Consider the following 19,820-nt stretch of genomic DNA (forward strand, 5'->3'; position numbering starts at 1 on the left):
TGTTTCTGTAAATTTTCTTTATACATTTAAACAATTTTTTTTTCTTTATTGATTTTAGAGGGAGAGAAAGGGAGAGGGAGAGAGAGAGATAGAAACATCGATGAAAGAGAACATTGATTGGCCATCTCCTGCATGCCCCCCACAGGGGATCATACCCACAACCTGGGCATGTGCCCTGACCAGGAATAGAACCGATGACCTCTTGGTGCATGGGTTTATGCTCAACCACTGAACCACACTGGCCAGGCTCTTTATGCACTTTTAAGCCATTCAGTGAAGTACATACATGTTTAGAATTGCTACACCATCTTAGTAAATTGAACTTGTTCCCTCCCCGCTCAACTTTATTGAGGTATAATTGGCAAATAAAAATTGTATATATTATAGTGTACAACATGATGATTTAATCTACTATACATTTTGAAATGATTATCAAATCATATTATAAATTGAATCTTTTAAATCATAATAGAGTGGCCATCTTCATGGCTAGTACATTTTGCCTTAATGCTTCATGACCTAGTCAGGCACTGATTTTATATTCTGACTTCTATAAACACTCAAAATTCTTTAAATCTTAAAACTCACAATCTTGATCTTAGGTGATTTACAGATATGCCAAACAAACATAGACTGCAAAGCTGATGTAGACTATCTGATTACTGAACATTCTAATAAATTTAAGTATAGTTTACTAACAGATTATCTAGTGCTCTTTTGAGATCAGTGACCTGGAAGCATGACTGTCACCCTCTTGAAGTACCCTCCCTCCTGTGGTCCAAGGCCCTGGACTTTGAAATAGCAGGCATTACTGGGCACTTTCAGGGGAGTCTTGAAGGTAGAATGTAACTACTGACATCAAGTCTAAACTTTTATTTGTTTTCACCGAGTTCCCAAATGCTAACTTTATTTTGCCTATTAGGAAATAGGATGCATTTTAGGACTCCTTTAAAAAGTTTTGGTTCACCAAGAATGTCAGATTATTGGGTTTGGGATTTTAAAAAACATAACAAAACAAAACACATTAACTTTGGGATCTGAGAAATAATGCACAAGATTGGAACTTAAAAGAACTGTTGCCAGAGTTCCACAGCTTCTTCTCATTCTGAATCTACATGTTTGCCTTCTGCAGGTTAGACCCTTTTTTCTTCCATGTATTTACATTATTATCTAATGCATGTGGCTATCTCTCAAGAGTCACTTTCACCAAGGACAATTTAAAATGGCATGGGCCACTCTGCAGAACTTTGATATGAACAATATTGTTAATTGGAGAGGTGTCTTAGAGTAGAAAGGAGCTAACCTTTTTACCACAGCTTAAACTCAGTGGCTTTTTCTCTACTCTTTATCTTTCCCTATCCTATGTTCCCCATTAATCTCTGCCTTTACCTTCTTTTCTGATCGGTTCCCCTTACCTTCTGGCCAGTCTGAAATCCATAAATGTGAACTGCCTTTTGAAGTTAAATCCTCTTCAGAAATGGGCAAGCCCATTTTACTTTTAGCCTTCATCTCAGTCTGAACTAAGAATCATTGTGAAAGACTTTCCAAAGTCTAGACAAGGATCACAGAAATTTACAGAGGATTTTAGAATAGTTCTAACGACATATAATCTAGATCTACATAAAGGCTTCTTATGTTAATGAAAAAATTAGATATTAAAACTATCAAAAGAAAAAAGGCAGAGTGAAGATAATCTGAAGGTGACTAAAAGACCCTACATTTTATGGAAAACCAGAGTAAATAGGAATTCTCCACACAGTAGAGACACCATTTTGGAGTCTATGCCAAAAACTTCCGTATAAAAATAGATTGTAATTCCATGCAGTCCTAAAAAAAGAAGAGATAAGTCAATTGGATATTTTAGGAATAGGCTCTGTAATATCTTTAGAAATGAGTTAGGATTGATCTTCAAAGGATTGGGACCTTAACCCTCTCCTTACTTTTTGTAAAGAGACCAAAATCAAAATTAGGTATTTAATACACAAGAAAAACTGGTATTGGAGATGGTCTCAGTAACAGATAGAACTCCAGTTTGTTGTTGAACATATTGAAAAAGACTTGGAACAAAAAAGAGGCGTTTGACCCAGAATAAATAAACAAAACAAATAGCTAAACAGATAAAGCAACTAGATATTTCTATCCAGTTCATCAAGCACCAGAGGAGGAAGCCTCCTAAACAAAAGATAGGTAGATATTGTTAAACGGAAACAACATAGGAAAAAACAGTCATTCTGTACTAAATATGAAAATAAAGGAAAACAAAATAAAAATATGATCAGGGAAGTTGATGATGGTTATTATGTGCCTAATTCCCTATTTTATCCTTCAAGTCATAAGGACACATTTTTTCTAAATATTAACACAGTTTTGAAGTGTCTGATTGAGTCAGGGACACAAATATAATCCATAAACCCTGCCCCAGTCATACAATCTCTCCATCAGAATCAATGAAGTCTTAGATGGGTATCTGCAAAGACGCATACACTCTCCCCCTGACAGTCTACACTTTTTTTTTTTTTTTTTTAAATCCTCACTAAGGACATTTTTCCATTTTTTGCTCAGATAGAGTAGGAGAGAGAGAGAGAGGGAAACATCAATGTGAAAGGGACACATCGAGTGGCTGCCACCCACACAACCCAACCAGGGCTGGGGACAAACTGCAACAGAGGTACACGCCCTTAGCGGGAACCGAACCCGGGTCTCTCTGGACTGCAGGCCAACGCGCTAACCACTGAGAAAACTGTCCAGGGCTATAGTCTACACCTTTTACACTCAGACCTTTAACATAATTCCCTCCTTTATGACCGACACTTACTCATTGAATGGACCAGAATGTATCATATAAATGGAATCATCAATTTAAATAATCTCCAGATGACCTTTCTCTTGAGATCCCTAAAGATTAACTATTGACACCCATGTCATACACAATTTGGACAATGGTTTACCAGTAGCCTAGTGTCTAAATCAAGCCCAAATTGAATTTCTCCAGAAGTTTTCAACTATGTGGGGACATAAAAAAAAAGCTACTGATATTGGCAGAATAATTCAAGAACCCATCGCATTCTGATTGATTCATCTAACTCTGCATCTACATTCGCACCCTGAAAAAAAAAAAAAAGCAAAAGGAAAGACAAAAACCAGCAGCTAAGAATTGAAGAAATAAACATACTCAGCACCAGTCTTTGCTAGAATCCTCTTCTCCCACTCAAGAAATCAAATTTGTTTAGGACTTTGGGGCCATGAATGAAATATTCACTCACTTCTCTGCGGTCAACAAACACCTATATTATTTTGATTTTTGTGGCCCCTCAGGTTATTTTATCATTTTAAATCCACATTCTGTTTTCCTAATGTCCCTCTTACATCAATAATGTCCCTCTTAGATCAATATAGTAAATACTTGTTAGTCTTCTCCTGGAAAAATCAATATACCAAGGGTATACTATTTTCAACCAGAATCTGAAGGGTATTGAATCCCTCTGTGAATCTACCTTTATCCAAAATACAGGCAAACATTTGCTACATCCCAACAATGGAATGAGCTTTGAGACTGACTTCAACCACTACTTAAGAGCTCAGAGAGCATATTAACGTTTCCAAAAAAAGAATTATATTTTTGTTCAAATAAGATGTATTGTGTAGGAAATAATTTATCCCAGGGGCATGAATATATCAGTTTTGAGATATTTCAAACTATTCAAAACTTTCCTAAGACTATTGAAAAAAAAAGTTTTTAAGAGATTTTCTGGACCTCTTAGGTTATTGCATACAATAGGTTCCCAACACTTCTGAAATTGCCACATCTATAAGGTTTAACTTAGTTTAGTGACTGAAATTCTTCCCTGGAATTCTCATTTGATCACTGTGTGTATGAGTGAGTGTGTGTCTGTGTGCATGCATGCACAATGCACACCTGTGATTTAAAATGAGCTCTTCAGCCTAACTATCTGGAATCTTTTTACCAATTTGTACATGAACAATCTGGGCTGGCCACAGGTGTTGAGATATAACCATATCAGAATCTTTCCAGACCAATTGTTTACTACAACCTTTCCTTAGACTTCTTGACAAAAGCCTATCCACTTTGTCTAAGGGCAACAATGTCAGCAAACATTCTAAAATACATTTTTTTTCCTGTGCAATACTTGATTATATTTTTGTTGTTTGTTTGTTTTTGCCAAATATGTATACCACTCAATATGCAGATTTACCTCCTGTAAACTTCCACAAAGTTTTCCCTTTCTAGTCACCACTGCAGGATTGAAAATCCTATATCTCACCCTGGCCAGTTTGACTCGGCGGTTAGAGTGTTGGCCCATGGACCAGAGAGTCCAGGGTTCGGTTCCCACTAAGTGCATGTACCTCGGTTGCAGTTTGTCCCTGGCCCCGGTTGGGGTCATGTAGATGGCAACCAGTCGATGTGTCTTTCTCACATTGATGTTTCTCTCTTTCTCTTCCCCTCCCCTCTCCCTCTCCCTCTATCTGAAGATAAATGCAAAAATGTCCTTAGGTGAGGATAAAAAAAAAGAAAAAATCCTATGACCCTTTTCTCCATTAAGAAGGAAAATGCCATGAGTGTTTGTCCCAAAACTGACTCTGTGTCTAATATCAGAGATGAAATCACCCCAGGGGACAGAACTCCTCATACTAACCTGAGCTTGTCAATTAGCAAGTGCTAAAAAGACTCTGGGAATAGTCCATGATATTGGAATCCAATGGGAAAAGGGGGGCTTTTGACCTCAGCAAAAACCTCAACTAAAAGTAATCAATAGTTAATGAACTCCCTAAGGAGGCAGGTATTGCAAAGGTAGAATCTCATACAAAAAATTATTATAATTCTGAGTAGTTTTCTTCTGTCTTTAAACCATGCTATGGTCCAGACATTGCCGGAGGGCACTGGGCAATGTCAGTGAGGCCATAAAATTCATCATCTGAGAGTTTCACAATATTGGGTAAGTGATGCTTCAAAATAGAGCAGTCCTATAAACAATATCAGTCTCTCAGGATGAAACATGAAGCATTAGAGGAGGAAAATGTTGTACTCATCACAATATAGATCTCTCTGGCATCTTTTATGTTACTAAGATAGGGACATAAAAATAATAATAAAAAAATGAGGCAATTTTGGGTAATATCTCCACATCTCTTGTTTTAATTGGGGTACTCTTGGCTCCTGGTTTAGAAATGTAAAATACTCTGGTCATAATCCCTCTTTTAGGCTCTGTCTATAATTGAACATTCACATGTGTGATCTATTAGTCTCAAATGCTTCTATGTACCTACTGTGCTATAAATGATCCAGCAAATAATTCTCCAGCAAAGAACAGAAAAAGCTAATCTATGTGATAGTTGAAATGTTCCCTACCAGGAAACTGATATACAATCATAATCCTTAAAACAGTGGTTTGGATCTCAATGGATAATTTATCCAGATGGTTTTTGTTTATCCTCCAGCTTAGGGTGGACCTGAAGGGGAAGTCTGAGAAATAACAGACCATTTATGTTAGCATAACTTGTCTGTCTGTTTGTTTGTTTTGTTTCAGAAAATCTTTTCCATAGAAAGATAAATCTATAATCTACTAATAATCTAATAAATTAATATTTGCTCTAGGAAATTCCCATAGGTCAATTTCCCATAGACATTACTGTGCTCATCTGAATAAACCCCTTAATTATCAAACAACAGTTCACTTATCAAGGCCCTCACCTCGCTGTGTCGATTTATCTTCTGTGCCCACCAGTCTTCAATTACTATGTCATGCCCTTAGGCCAATCTAAATTAGCCCTCTGCCTCAGTTGACCAATCTTAAAACACTTTAGCCCAATCCTCAAAGCCCATAAGTATCTCACTTCTGACATCTCTTTTCTGAGATGCTGTTAAACTTTTGTCAGGGTAGTGTTTATACCTATAGCAGTAATTTCCAATAAATTTAGATTTTCTTAGCACGGTGTGCTTCAGAGTAAACAGAAATAGTTATTATTGTTATTTCTATTATTTTTATTTCTGGGTTTATGATAATTTGCTATCATTTGCTATTGTAGAAATTGTGAGAAAAAAATCTGTATATATTTCATTTACTAAAATTCGTGTTTGTCTCTTCTATATATACTTCCAAAGACTTACCTCACACTTTTCTTTTCTCATTATTTTTCATATGCTATTTGACATAAACATTTTTGTTTTCACCTGCTAATTTAGTTCCACTTCTATTTTTTCTTTTAATTTTTACTACTATGCATATTACATTTGAGAATCAAAATATGTAATGAGGATAGAGCTTATGACAGGTCCTGACACATCTTAAGTGCTCAGTAATGGACCTCATTACACTGTAACGCTCCTGCGAGGCCAAAGAATAATACGCTTAAAGCTCTCTGTAGGCACCCTCTTATTTTATATTATATTTATTTAAAGATTTTTTAAATTGATTTTTAGAGACAGGAAGGGAGAGGGAGATAGAGAAACATCTGTGTGAGAGCAGAACATCCATTGGCTACCTCCTGCATGCCCCCTTACCAGTGATCCAGCCAGTAACCTGGGCATGTGCCCTGACCTGGAATCTAACCACCGGCAATCTTTCAGTGCATGGGAGGACACCCAACCAACTGAACCACACTGGCCAGGACTACCTTCTTTTTAATAGCTATTAATCTTGTTATTGATATTAGTACATCTGGGACTCCATATAGATGAACAACCTCTGTATAAATGAAATCACCTGCTGAGTTTTTCAAACTACTTTACAAAAATTCATTGTTTCACCTGCTGCAAGAGTAAGTCATAGCTCTTAAAATTCCAAGTGCAAAGCATTAAGTATGTGTTTGTGTATGTCGTCTGATTATTACTCTGAAGATAAATTACCAAGGCCATATCTTCTGGGTCCCCTTCAAGACTGAAATGTAAGATTGGATATTGTTTCAGCAAGCTTCCTCAGTGACTAGATTAATGTGAATTTAGTCCAACATGAATGTACTCTAAGACCACCAATGAGACAATACCACTTTATATATGTATAGTTTGTTCTTGAGAACAAAACTAAACAAGCAGCCTTGTTTTTTTTGTTTTTGTTTTTTTTTTAGGAAAAAACATTTCTGACTTCAGAGATAATTGACTTAAATGAGAATTATGTTCCTGGTGCAATAAATGTACTCAACATCCTCATTGACATATAGTGAAAAAATAGTTGTTAAGGCAATTTAAATTAATCTCATAAGTAAAATTGTATCACTCTATATAACATTGCATGTATGTCATTATTTATATTGTCATGTCTAATGAAAGAAGAAATCCACTTATGTGACCCAATGTGTTGCCTTGTGAGGAGTGCATTATTGCATTTAAGCTGGAAATTGGTAGCCTTGAGCTTTTAGAATTTGGGCTGATTCATCAAGTAAGCCTGTTGTAGAAGTGACCTTCTCTAAGCTTCTGCTCCAGTTTCTCAGTGAATAGTCCTCATGTCTCCTTATAAAGTGTTTTATGCCCATAATGACCTGAGGATTAATCTACATCAGAAAACACTTGAATTATCATAATAATTTCCTCTCCAAATTCTCAAGTATGATTAATGTTGTTTCTATTTCTTGGCTTATATGGGGATTTATAAAAGTAAGTGTTCTTGAGAATGTTTTGGATGATACTTAACAAAGTACATGAATAGGAAGCTAATTCTTTAAAATCATTGCCAAGCATTTAACTATTTTCCTATCAATGGACACATAGGTTGTTTCTAATTATTAATTAAAACAATGCTGCAAAAAATATATTTTATGTGTAATGCTTTGTGCTCATATATAAGCATTTCTGTAATAAATATTCCTAGAATGAGCTCTTTATATCAAATAATATGTAAGTATAAAATTTTGTGAGTATCTTTCAACTGCTCTCTCAAAAGGATATACATACTTTATTTTTCATTAATTATACATGATATGTCACCTATATTTTCATAAAAGTTTAAATGAAAACAACTGCTTGCTTTATAATTTTGACTCTTTTATGCTATAAAGAAAACTTCCTCTAATTTATTTCTAGAAATAATATTCCTTGTTTACTTAATTTGAAATTGTACATGTTAGGGTACTAATAAAAATTACCCCTCTCTCTTTTATCCCCTAAACAAGCAAGGATGCTGTATTTTAAAATATTGATTCACTCCCTGGACAGTTTGGCTCAGCGGTTAGAGCATCGGCCTGTGGTCCAGAGAGACCCCGGTTCGGTTCCCGCTAAGGGCACGTACCTCGGTTGCAGTTTGTCCCTGGCCCTGGTTGGGTCGTGTGGGAGGCAGCCACTCAATGTGTCCCTTTCACATCGATGTTTCTCTCTCTCTCTCTCCCTCCCACTCTATCTGAACAAAAAATGTCCTCGGGTGAGGATAAAAAATATATATATATATTGATTCACATCTGCTTCTATAAAGACATCAAATGGATTACCTATGTGTACCTGCCAACTACTAACTATACTGGAAAATCTCTAAACCCATTACCTTAAGCTATTATTGAAATCATTTTCTCCATTACAGGTTAAGAAACCCTGATAACATAAGCATAGCAAATCAACCTGAAGACATAGACAAAAGTAAGAAGATAAAAGTAAATAATCTATGAAAATAGATTGACAAACTCAGTTTTATAAAAAAAAAAAAAAAAAAGTAAAGATGCTTAAAAATCTTAACTAAAATTTCAACATGCCTGTTTTAGCTGCTCTTTGTGGGTCAATATAGAAATAATCCTAAAAATAAGTAAGGACACTCAAAATATCAAGTCACCAAGAAGTTTATTTACATAGTATCTAATGCAATTTTAATGGCATCATCTGGAAAGAAAATGCTATGACTTTCCAAGTGAGGGATTTCAAATTGAAAATATGTATATAATATAAAATGTTAATCATAGAAATGCTATTAATAATGAGCAAGAGTCAAAAGCAAGTAAGATCTGAAACAAGCAGGATATGTCATCTTCATCAATAAATCTAAAATATCTTGTAGGAAAGATTTAGCTGAGGAGGGACATCTGGCTTATTTCATCAACTGGTCAGATTGCCTCAGGTTCATGGGGATCTAACAGTGTTTCATTTTGTTTTATGCTCCCAGACTGAAGCACCAACAAGCAGTGATTATGATGATACTTTTGGAAAAAGGAATGAGTGGATAAAGAGACTTTGCGAAACTGATATTATCCCCCACACACCAGGTTTCATCATCTCTATGAAACACTCTTAATTTAAATAGAAAAAGTCACTTTATTTCATGCAATAAAATGAAATATATAAGTAAAGTGCTTTGTATTTGTTATCAGGTATGTGTCAATCTTTGGTCAGTGATCACTTTTCCCAATGAAAAACATTAATGCATTGATTTAAAAAAATCTATCTGATGGTCATTTCTTATTGCATCATGTAAGGATTTTGTATCATCTCATTGAATCTTGTAAGAAGTGTAATGATTTAATGAGGTATTAGAATTGAATTCAGAAATTCAATATTGCATGTCAAGAAATGAGAAAGGAAAATGAATCATTATGCATAATGAAGCCAATAATTTCTCTTACAGAAAATCTCTCGTGTTGTACAAGTTCATGCAATACAGTGCAGGCTATTTCTTACATATCAAGTATCTAGGAAATTTTATTTAAAAACAATGAGTATAAGGATATATAAATGCGAATATACATACATACACACACACACATATATATACACACATATATACATACACACATACACACATATACACACACACAGAGTTATATATATGTATAACTACATAACTCTCTAAATATATCTAAAATCTATATCATTTGGGCATTACATATATGAATGTGTGTATGTTTGTGTGTGTGAGAGAGAGAGACTAAATAATTAAATAATTTCAAATCCAAAAACAATGCAGGGTCTTTTTCAGTTCAGATAGATCAATAGTATACTAACTGGTGTTTATGAATTTGTCTTTATGAACTTATACATGTGAATAGCAGAAAAGTGATATATAGAACCCTAAAGTTTGTTGAATCCAAGATTTTAAGAAATGATACAGCAAAGTATTATTTATTTATTTTCTCCTGTATCAGAGTGAAAAGATTAATAAATTAGGTCTCAGTCGGCTAAGAAACTCACTTTTGAACTTGAAGATGTTAACTAAAATTGATAAATGATATGAGAGAAACAAGTGCTACCAAGATAAATTTTAAACCAATTTACATTTTGGTTACCATCCTGAACCTTCTTTTATTATTGGTACATTTCTTTAAAAATATATTTTTTAATCTGTATTTTTTCCCAGGTTTTGAAGCAAGCCCAATTACTTTTTTAAAAAATTTATTTTAGAGAGAGAGGAAGGGAGAGAAATAGAGAGATAAAGATAGAAACATTGACGAGAGAGAACATCGATTGGCTGCCTCCTGCATGCACCCCACTGGGGATTTGGCACACGAGCCGGACATGTGCCCTGACCGGAAATCGAACTGGTGACCTCTTGGCACATGAGCTGATGCTCAAGCACTGAGCCACACCAGCCAGGCAAGCCCATTACTGTTAATGCCATCAGCTAAAAGCTGAGTCTATTGTGAACATAAAGCCACAAACCAGCATACCTCTGGCTTGAGGTACTTCTGCTTTTGCAACACTTTATACTGGTGGGTTTGTACTAGCAATTGAACAAAACTATGGATTTAAATATGCAATTTTATTAGCATCTAGATTTGTCAGTTATTACTGACAACAGCTCCAAATGCAGATCCACACAAATTACAGAGTGACTTTTCCAGCCAAAGACAATACTTAGGCCAATGAGATATCAGACTGCCTGATGGAGTTCAAGTGATCTGCTCTATTGGCAAAAGAACAACAGATTAATTGAATAGTGCAGACAGTCTTGGACAAAAATTCTCTAGAAATAATGGCAGGAAGATGTCATTACATCAGTGGAATATAGCTCAATCAGCAATCCTTTGAAAAGACAAAGCATCAGCTTGCTCCAGCAAGGGAGAGTGTCTGTCAAATTGGGATTTCAGCTCAAGATTTGATACTGTGGCAGACCCAGGAACACTTCCTAGTCTCATCTGTATTGCAGCAATAAAAGCAACACAGCCCTACCAAAGCAAAATACTTTACAAAATGCAACCATCACCCTGATAAATTAAATATTTAACAGATCTTATTAGTACGGTCAATGTTGAGAGAAAACAAATATTTAGCTGGTTATCTTACAGGAAAACATAAAAACAAAGGCAAAGTAAAACAAAGAAAAAACCCCAAGAGAGGCAAATTGGCTTATTCTCAAGAACACAGAAAGTAAATGGTAGAGAGGTCAACGGTGTTGTTGCCTGATTCCAAATTCATTAATTAACGCTGAGTCACCTAAAATAAAACACTAGCTCACAGTGGTTTTTATAGATTATTTTTTCCATATACTAGTGAATCCACCAAAATAGTCATGAAAGTCTTAGAGCTTATAATTATTGATCTATATTCATCCCAAATGATTATATATCAGAAAATATTTTTAACAAATATTAGATTGAGTTATACATTTACATCTAAAAAAAATTAGAACATCTAATTTAAGGCAGAGTGCTGCATCACCTTGAGAGTATTCACAAGTATGGCTAGAAAGGAATTAGGTTAAAGTTGGCATAATCTTTACATTAACAGAACTGTATTAAAATTTTGCCCTGTTCTTAGAGGAAAGGGGGGGGGAGAATTTATAAGTATAATCAATGGACACAGACAATAGTGTGGTGAAGGCCTGGGGTGGGGCAGGAACCTGGTGGAGGGGGACAATGGGGAAAAATGGGGAACATTTGTCATATCCTCAACAACAAAGATAAAAGAAATAAATAAAGTTATGCCATGTTTAAAAATAACAGGAGACCGTATTTTGAAAGCTATTTTCAGATTTACCCTTAGTTCAACAGATGGAGTCTATTTTCAATAAAATGTTGACTAAAATTAAAGAAAACTTTAGCTTCTAATAATTTTATTAAAAGCCATAATGCAATATATCACCTATATTTACTACTTTCATTTGTATACTGAGTTTGTGACTCCCAATGTAAAATTAGGTGGCCGATCTTTTATGTATTTATTTTTTTTATCCAGAAAGCCAGATGCCAATATAACCTAGAAAAACAAATATTCAGTACATATTAGGGCAAGATGGACAAATATTGCATTAGCTATCCTATCAATAAAATGAGAATATACTTACCTTCTATCTCTTTGGGTTGTCATGAAGATTAAGATAAAGCAAAATGAATAAAAAGTCCTTCGCACAGAAATGAGTACAAAGAAAACACCCTACCAATCATTATTTCTGTATTGCTGCACATGTGTCTTATTAATTTATGTTATATTTTTTTAAATGTGGATATTTTGTATTAACAGAAATGCCACATACTTTAATAAAAGCTACAGAAACTGAAGAGAAATAATGTGTTACCCCTCTTCAGCAGTATCAAGAGAAAGTATGCATTCAACAACAAGCTTGAGATATCTATTTTCGTAACAAAGCAGATGTATTGGGTTACCAAAATTTGATGACCCCAAACCACTATCAGCAATAAACTCATTTCACTTAATTTGATTCTAATTGCAGTTTTGAGTTGAAATTTGGCTTCTTGTTTCTATGTTCCTACAAGGAGGGAATTTATTACCTAACAGATTCAAACACAGAAGCCCCATGTCAGTCACATTTCTTACTGTAATCAACAAATTGGCTTATTATCACATGGATCAGTCTGCAATTAGATTTGGCTAGTCTGATATCTTCTCTTGAGTCCAACGTCTAGGTACACAGATAAAAATTGCATTTCTAGATTTGGATCTGCCTCTAGGCATTGATTTCCCTTCCCTAGTACTTCCACTTACTGAGGGTTGGACCGAACTGTCAACCAGCCTCTCTAAACAGGAGTTTGAGCCAGTCTTTCTCTATTTGTGGAACTATGTGTACAGGTTGAAAAAATGTTGAAACAGAAACTGAGTATAACTATGGCTATCTAGGAAATTTCTAAATGACTAGGATGATGATGAAGAAGATGATGATGATAGAGTGGAAAGAAAATTTGCTGGAAAGAGGTATAGTGTGTTTTAAATGTCTTATTCTTTGTTTGGGGATAGTATTTACACAGGTGTATGCAATTGTCAAAACTCATGAAATTGAAAATTTAATTTCTTGCATGTTATTTCATGTAAATTATACCTCAATAGGTCCATTCAGCAGAAATATCCACAGTTTACCTTGTGCCTAAACAAAATGGTTTCTGAGATTGAACAAAGACTACGTAATCTATAGCATAATTATTTTTAATAAAAATACTTTTTAAAAGAAATGCAATTAAAATACATTTCTCATTTTCTATCAATGCTTTTGAGTCTTATAACCCATTGTTATAATTTTACTGTGTTATAAAATCAAATGATGATTTAGCTTTTCCAATGGCAAGGCTAAAAAAAAAAATCCTACAAAGAATTAGCATAACCTTTTATATCAGTTTTAATACTGCAAGGTCTCTGTGCTCTGCAATCAAGCATTATGTCGAAACTATTATTTTACTATCTGCAGAAATTTTATTATTCTAAAAAGATTTTTATAGCTTACCTATAAATATATTATAGAGACAATGATAAAAGCTAACAGGTGTCAAGACATATATGTAGTAATATTAAGATGTCAAGAGGCAATCTTATTTGTTGTACAAATTATTTGTTTTACATGGAAGGCTCTCCTGCTGTGCTATTTCCTTCAACAGAATGATAGAAAGATAAGCTTTCATCCTGCATGGTTTCCAGAATCTGCTGAAACAACTTTGCATGATTTTACATTGTTAAAATTACATTTTACACACTTATCTGAACACAAAAACCATCTTATAAGAAATAGTGCCTTATGCCCACTTAGAAAGCTAAATTATATAGAGAGAAAACAAATTTGTACTCTTTGGTTCATAAGATATTGTGTTACGTTTAAAAACATATTTTCAAATCTTAGCTCTTTTCTTTTTTTCTCTCATTTCCTTGGCTTCAGCCATTTCACTGGTAATTTATTCATTCATGTATTTATTTTCCCCTTTATTGATTTTAGAGAGAGACAAAGTGAGAGGGAGAGAGATAGATACATCGATGAGAGAGAACATCAATTGGCCACCTCCTGTATGCCCTCTACTGGGGATTTGGCCTACAACCTGGGCATGTGTCCTGACCGGAAATCCAACTGGCAACCTCTTGGTGCATGGGTCCATGCTCAGCCACTGAGTCACACCAGCAGGGCTTCACCAGTCCTGTAAATATGACAATCACTTTCCCACCTTAGCCTGGCCTTTGTACGCATTTCCCTTTGCCTGAAATGCTTTCCTTCCAGATGCAGGCATGCCTCAGGTCCTTACTTCCTGTCTCTACTCAAGCATCCCTTTCTTAAAGTAGTCTATTTTGCCATTTGATCTAAAATAGCCTACCACCCATTCTCTTAGGTTTAACTTTCCTTTATTTGAATTTTTCTAAATGAAATTCACTGAGGTGACATTGATTAATAAAATTATATAGGTTTCAAGTGTACAATTTTATGACATATCATTTGTATATTGCACTATGTGCCCAACCCCCCAAATACAAACCTACTCTGTTTAATACTACATATCATAATCTGATATATTATGTATTTATTTGTTTATTTAAAAATTGGACTTGGTAGATCTATAAAATATTAGTAAAATATTCTCTTCACTGAGAGTATCATTTACTTATTTTTATTATGATATATTAATTATATAGTAATTGGACATTGATCTTAAATATTACAGTTAAACAATTTTGTGTACAACTGTGAAACTCACTCCATTAGGAAGATACAAAGTGGAATCATCATCCTTGAAGGTTCAGTCATGCCCCTCCCCAGTCAATATCCACCCTACCTACAAGGCATAATGCTAGAATGTGTGTGTGTTTTTCTTTCTTTCTTTTTTTTTTTTACTATGAATGCTTTTGCCTGTTGTAAAACTTAATATAAATAGAATTTTACAGTTTTTTCAGCATGTTGCTTATGCTAAATATAATCCTCTAATTTCATTTTCTTTTGTTAATCCTCAGCCAAGGATATTTTTTCCATTGATTTTTAGTGAGAGTGGGAAGGAGGAAGGGAAAAAGAGAGAGAAACATTGATGTGAGAGAGACATATGGATTAGTTGCCTTCTGCACATACCACGACCAGGCCGGGGATTGAATCTGCAACCCAGGAACACACCCTTGACTGGGAATCAAACTAGTGACCCTTTGATTTGTGGGCCAACCACTGAGCCACACTGGCCAGGGATAATTTTAATTTTAATTAAAAAGATCTAGAAAAGCAAATATGAGAATATTTTTAAACTTATTATTTTTAAACTAAACTATAGAACTCAATCATTGGTAAAAATCAAGATGTTACTAAACTTCATAAACCATTTTTAAAAATTTTCTGTTATTACTTTATATTTTGTAATACATAATTTTGTTTTTCTTTCTATACTTAAATTGGAAATCAGTTCCTTTGAAAATGATTGTACCAACGTAATTTTAATTTGCTTTTACAGTGATACCTCGGTTCTCGAACGCCTTGACTTTCGACCAAATCGGTATTCGACCAGGAGATTCGAGAAACTTTTGTCTTGGAATCCGAACAAATATTTGGAACTCGAACTTCTGAGATGAGCCGAGTTGAGCCGAATGGCGTTCATTCGGCCCAGCGCGCCTTGCTTGCGTCATCAGTGTGAGTGCAGAGAGAGAGTCACACTTTGTGGAGAGAGTCACGCTTTGTGGAGAGAGTCACGCTTTACACTGAATTTAACCCTTAGACATACTGTACATTTTTATTTCTTGTTGAGACTTATGTTTTTCTACATATTATATACAAATTAGGCCAGTAAATAGGCATTTTCTGGGGCTTGGAACGAATTAATCCAGTTTCCATTATTTCCTATTGGGTTTCATTGCTTCGGTTCTCGAACAATTTGGTTCTCGACCGTCCTCCTGGAACGAATTATGTTCGAGAACCGAGGTATCACTGTATATTGCAACAATTAGACATTTGCAGAGAACATGAAATTTTAGCATTGGCACAAAACTCCCTAAAATCAACATTTCTTGCATATTTGTAATAAAACAAAAAATAGACAAATATATTTATTTCCCCAAGACATCAATATCAATAGCACACATAATTATTATTATTCTAATTGATTTATTTTTAAATGTTCCATTCCACTAAGCAGATGTTGAGAAAGTTGGAATTGGGCAGATAATTGTGTCAAAATAAGATTTTTATTAAGAGTTTTTGCAAAAAAAAAAAAAACACAGTGACTATTCAAGACAAGAGTTGGGTTTGGGGGGATTTCCAGACCAAGTCAGAAGCCAAAGGCTTGGGCAGTAGGTCTGAGTGGAACAATTTATACTCCTTGGAAACCACTAATATTCTGGCAACAATGAAGTAAGAAACCCTCTAAAAATAAATGAGGGTTTTTCCATAAAATAATTTGTCACACAGAAGATTCTTTCTACAAGATTTCTTGGTAGTTGGTGACCTCAATACACTAGGAGTCAGGGATTATGTTAGTTATAACACTCAGGACTTTCAGATAAGATTTGGAGTTCTAGAGTAGTAACTCAGACTACAAAAAGGAAATGAAGGCCAACTCAGGCTGTTTCATTAGCAATAGAATCTCTTTGCCACTCCAACAAGAGTTCTAAGGTTTAACATGGAATTGTAAGTGCCCAAGATGGCATGAAGTCCATCAGAATAAGATGAAGGGACTGAGAGCCCAATGCCTCAGAAAATCAATGTAGATAGTAAAGGCTCTAGGATTACGGGAGAATTTGAGGTAGAGAGGGTAAACTTTGAGCCAGAACTTTGAATGATAAGGGACTCTGGCAGATGTAGGGAACAAGGGAGGGGTAATACAGGGCTTGAAGAAGCAAAAACTTTAACAAGTGGTAGAAGAGAAGATGCCAGTTCTATCAGCTGGCTGTGTGATGCAGCAGGTATGAGACAATAACCACAATGTGAAAAAGCTGCAAAGATTTGGTCTTATGGGAGAAAGTATGATTATAGTTAAATACAATGGGTGTTCTGTTAAATATTTCAGTGTCTGATGAATTTCATCATTAAAAGCAATGCAAAGGATTAATAAATCACCTTCACAATGCCCTCATTAAAATATAATTATTGCACCTGGAAAGGCAACATACGAACACATTAACACTCTTTAACTCATCAGCAAGGTTTAGTGAGCTAGACCGAGCTAAAAAAAAAAAAAAGATGAAATGGGGAATATTAGAAGCTCTACAAAGTAAGTTTTCAAAGGCTGAGAAATAAATGGGATTCATGAATAGCCAGGTGCAAGGAAATGGGATTAAGCTTGGTATGAAATGAGAAGTTCCAGTTTGACTAAATACATGTTTTACCTTTTTCAGATTTTACTAGGTCTGGACTCAAAAGTTGTATTAGCACAGACAGAAATTTGTAGGCTCTGGATCCTTCTATAAATTGTAAGTATCAAAGGTCTGAAAATGTCCAGAGTAAATGAAAGTAGGACTTCTCAGCATATAGGAAAACTAAGTGCAAGAGCTGAACTAAAGAAAATTGGTTAAGGATGAAAGGACAAAGGCTTACGAATAATACACTGCTAGTTTAAAGTAGTTTCTGAAACTTATTATGAATTCGGACAAGTTACTTCCACTACTGGAAGCTCTGTTTATCAATAAATGTGGGATGATAATGCTATTCAGGTTTATTATAAAAATTAAATAGCAAAATGCATGTCTGTCATATAGAAAGGGGTAATATATTTATCCATTTGTTAACAAGTATTTTTTTAAAACATTTTTCTTTATTGATTTTAGAGAGAGAGGAAAGGAGAGGGAGAGAGAGACAGAAACATGGATGAAAGAGAACATCAATTGGCTGCCTCCTTCATGCCCCGCACTGAGGATTTGGCCCACAACCTGGGCATGTGCCCTGACTGAAAATCGAACAGGCGACCTCTTGGTGCATGGGTCAATGCTCAACCACTGAGCCGCACCGGCTGGGCAAAAAGTACTTTTTGAATGTAGTTATGTGTTAGAATAAGTAGTTAAGAAGCCAGGCCAAAACTCCTGCAATGTTTGGTCATTTACATACTTGCTGATGTTAGTTATAATTAGTAATACTATTAATAAGATCAAAGTCCAGGAGAATCATAAAGCATTAACTATCTAATAGTTCACGTTCTAGAAACAGAATAACACCATTAATCCTAATCTCTGTAGAGTAGATGAGAATTATCAATTTATCACTTTTAGAAATTTCTAAAAGAAAAAAAAAAGCAATTGAAAAGGAAAACAAAAAGAAAAACATGTAAAGGGAAGTCATTCCTTGAATACATACTTAATCCTATCAAGTTCTCAGATTGAACCTGCAACCCAAGCACGCGTGCCCTTGCCTGGGCATCGGACCCATGACCCTTTGGTCTGCAGGCCAATGCTCTAACCCCTGAGTCAAACCAGCCAGGGCTATCAAATTCTCTTTAAATATGAGTAGAGGCAGACTCCTGGATGTCAAGCACTCTGCCTATGGAAACATACAAAATGTGTTTTGATGATAATTACAATGATCATAGTAGGCACTTCCAAATTGAACCTATTATAATGCTGATTCAAGTATTATTACAATGAATTCTAGTTTTTACTACTTAATAAATCAATAAATTTTACTAACTGGCTTGTGGGAAGTATTCTAAAAATTCACAATGAAATTAAAAAGACGAGTTCAACCTGCTAACCAGACAAGTAAAAGAGAGAAAGAACTATTCACTTCTCTTGGGTAATTCCCATATTTCCTTTATGTGGGATTAGATCCAGCGAAAGGCAAGTGAAAGCTCAGCTCTGGTGCTAATTTTTTATCCTTGAAGACATGAGATATTTTTTCAAGTTTTAGTTATTCATTTAATTCTCCATCTGCAAATCAAAGAGTATAATCACAACCTCACATTCTACTTGTGTGTGTGTGTGTATATATATATAAATATGAAGGAGTTCTAAGGATCACGAAAGTGAGACCCACGTTCTAAAGACAACTAAGGGCAGCTGCAAACGGCTGAACCTTATTGTGTTCCCACAATCATGCCTGAAGCTTTGCAAACGAGCTCAGGCGAGCGCAGGCGGAGCCTGAAGGAGCAATTGCACGCACTGACATTCCTGGAAACATTCTTATTAAGAACAGTACGTGAACAGACAAGGGACTATGTTATTCAGATAAAGGGTTCGAGGAAAGAATAAGGAACAAAGTCCAATAAAGCTGCTAAGTAAGCAGGGCAGGTTGCCAAACTTTTGCCTTTAAAATAAACTGCTGCAAGCATTTGGGGCTGCAGCCATGTCCTCTGTGTGTGTGTCTTAGTTCTGTGTTCATTCCCTTCTTCAACTTATAAAGGAACCGCAACATATATATTATATAAATGTTTTATTTCTTTACAATTTTTTTACATTATATTATGCCTTGGCATCTGCTACAATAATATATGTATGTATGTATATGTATATGTATATGTATATGTATATGTATATGTATATGTGATACATATACACATATAATTATATATACACATACACACTCTTATACATAGATATACATTTTGTATGTATGGGTATATTTATATATATATAATGTTCCCTGAATTTTAGGAAAAGTGGATAAATGAGGACCCTGACCCATAATCTTGCCAAATCTTCTCCCTAAGTAGTCCAAACATAGTCCAAATTTAAAAAATCATATAATTAGTTTAGTAAAAAAGAATACGTTCTGTCTCTCTGTTAT

General features: G+C 34.9%; 1 protein-coding gene across 1 annotated transcript in view; it reads right to left on the bottom strand.

Annotated features, from left to right (window-relative positions):
• Positions 1-19,820, bottom strand: part of PCDH15 (protocadherin related 15) — a 737,327-nt gene that overhangs the window by 565,544 nt on the left and 151,963 nt on the right. The gene's annotated exons all lie outside the window — the stretch shown is intronic.

Source organism: Molossus molossus, unplaced genomic scaffold, assembly GCF_014108415.1.
Source record: "Molossus molossus isolate mMolMol1 unplaced genomic scaffold, mMolMol1.p scaffold_m16_p_17, whole genome shotgun sequence".
In the NCBI taxonomy this organism is placed as follows: Eukaryota; Metazoa; Chordata; class Mammalia; order Chiroptera; family Molossidae; genus Molossus; species Molossus molossus.